Source organism: Filicampus tigris, unplaced genomic scaffold (genome assembly GCF_054856515.1).
Source record: "Filicampus tigris isolate MCC_2025a unplaced genomic scaffold, RoL_Ftig_1.0 HiC_scaffold_92, whole genome shotgun sequence".
NCBI classification, from domain to species: domain Eukaryota; kingdom Metazoa; phylum Chordata; class Actinopteri; order Syngnathiformes; family Syngnathidae; genus Filicampus; species Filicampus tigris.
The window spans coordinates 12,501-15,000 of record NW_028233463.1 but is presented as its reverse complement, the minus strand read 5'-3'; positions in this window follow the sequence as shown (position 1 = coordinate 15,000).

The following is a 2,500-nucleotide window of genomic DNA, read 5'->3' as shown; positions in this document are numbered from 1 at the left end:
AGCGCCGCCCGGGTCGGGCGGGCCCGCTCCGTTGAGCGCACGGAGGTTGAGATAGAAAATATTGCAACACGCGGAGCTCCAGGCGGGGGGGCCCTCGCCCGGCCCGCGGAGTCCGATTGAACACCCCCCAGGTCGGGCGGGCTCGCTCTGTTGAGCGCACGGAGGTTGACATAGAAAATATTGCAACACGCGGAGCTCCAGGCGGGGGGGGCCCTCGCCCGGCCCGCGGAGTCCGATTGAACACCCCCCAGGTCGGGCGGGCTCGCTCTGTTGAGCGCACGGAGGTTGAGATAGAAAATATTGCAACACGCGGAGCTCCAGGCGGGGGGGGCCCTCGCCCGGCCCGCGGAGTCCGATTGAACACCCCCCAGGTCGGGCGGGCTCGCTCTGTTGAGCGCACGGAGGTTGAGATAGAAAATATTGCAACACGCGGTGCTCCAGGCGGGGGGGGCCCTCGCCCGGCCCGCGGAGTCCGATTGAACACCCCCCAGGTCGGGCAGGCTCGCTCTGTTGAGCGCATGGAGGTTGACATAGAAAATAATCCAACACGCGGAGCTCCAGGCGGGGGGGCCCTCGCCCGGCCCGCGGAGTCCGATTGAACACCCCCCAGGTCGGGCGGGCTCGCTCTGTTGAGCGCACGGAGGTTGAGATAGAAAATATTGCAACACGCGGTGCTCCAGGCGGGGGGGGCCCTCGCCCGGCCCGCGGAGTCCGATTGAACACCCCCCAGGTCGGGCAGGCTCGCTCTGTTGAGCGCATGGAGGTTGACATAGAAAATAATCCAACACGCGGAGCTCCAGGCGGGGGGGCCCTCGCCCGGCCCGCGGAGTCCGATTGAACACCCCCCAGGTCGGGCAGGCTCGCTCTGTTGAGCGCATGGAGGTTGACATAGAAAATAATCCAACACGTGGAGCTCCAGGCGGGGGGGCCCTCGCCCGGCCCGCGGAGTCCGATTGAACACCCCCCAGGTCGGGCAGGCTCGCTCTGTTGAGCGCATGGAGGTTGACATAGAAAATAATCCAACACGTGGAGCTCCAGGCGGGGGGGCCCTCGCCCGGCCCGCGGAGTCCGATTGAACACCCCCCAGGTCGGGCAGGCTCGCTCTGTTGAGCGCATGGAGGTTGACATAGAAAATAATCCAACACGTGGAGCTCCAGGCGGGGGGGCCCTCGCCCGGCCCGCGGAGTCCGATTGAACACCCCCCAGGTCGGGCAGGCTCGCTCTGTTGAGCGCATGGAGGTTGACATAGAAAATAATCCAACACGTGGAGCTCCAGGCGGGGGGGCCCTCGCCCGGCCCGCGGAGTCCGATTGAACACCCCCCAGGTCGGGCAGGCTCGCTCTGTTGAGCGCATGGAGGTTGACATAGAAAATAATCCAACACGTGGAGCTCCAGGCGGGGGGGCCCTCGCCCGGCCCGCGGAGTCCGATTGAACACCCCCCAGGTCGGGCAGGCTCGCTCTGTTGAGCGCATGGAGGTTGACATAGAAAATAATCCAACACGTGGAGCTCCAGGCGGGGGGGCCCTCTCCCCCCCCGGTGAGTCCGCTCACAGTGCCCCTATGTCGGGCAGGCTCATTGCATTGTGCGCATGGAGGTTGACTTAGAAAATATTTGAGAGTGACATGAGCTCCAGGCAGACACCGACTCATCGCCCGTGGGGTGTCCGACGAGCCCTCACCAATCTTGGATTAATGTTTGGCGAGGCTCCCCTGATCAGCTCTGGAGGTGGCAAGTTCTGAAAAAGTGGTTTCTGAAAATGTGCCCCTTGTATTTTGTGAAACCAGGGGTAACCTAGCGAGTAGGCAAACTCATCCCCTGACTGGGGGGATCAACTTTTACCTACTACAGCGCCCCTAATGGCCAAAAGTGGTACTGCTCCCCCTGGTAGCCTAACCCATTGAAATGAATGGGAAAAATTAATTTAGGCTACCAGGGCTTTGGGCTACCAGGGCTTTGGGCTACCAGGGCTTTGGGCTACCAGGGCTTTTTGCTACCAGGGCTGTGGGCTACCAGGGCTTTGGGCTACCAGGGCTGAGGGCTACCAGGGCTATTATAGGCGGCCACCACTGCACTAGTGGCAGCCCGGGGAAGGTGCCTGTTGCTCGGATATGCTTTTACGCACGTCGGCCTCTGCGCCCTGGAGCTTTTTTATGCCACCAGGGCTATTATAGGCGGCCACCACTGCACTAGTGGCAGCCCGGGGAAGGTGCCTGTTGCTCGGATATGCTTTTACGCACGTCGGCCTCTGCGCCCTGGAGCTTTTTTATGCTACCAGGGCTATTATAGGCGGCCACCACTGCACTAGTGGCAGCCCGGGGAAGGTGCCTGTTGCTCGGATATGCTTTTACGCACGTCGGCCTCTGCGCCCTGGAGCTTTTTTATGCTACCAGGGCTATTATAGGCGGCCACCACTGCACTAGTGGCAGCCCGGGGAAGGTGCCTGTTGCTCGGATATGCTTTTACGCACGTCGGCCTCTGCGCCCTGGAGCTTTTTTATG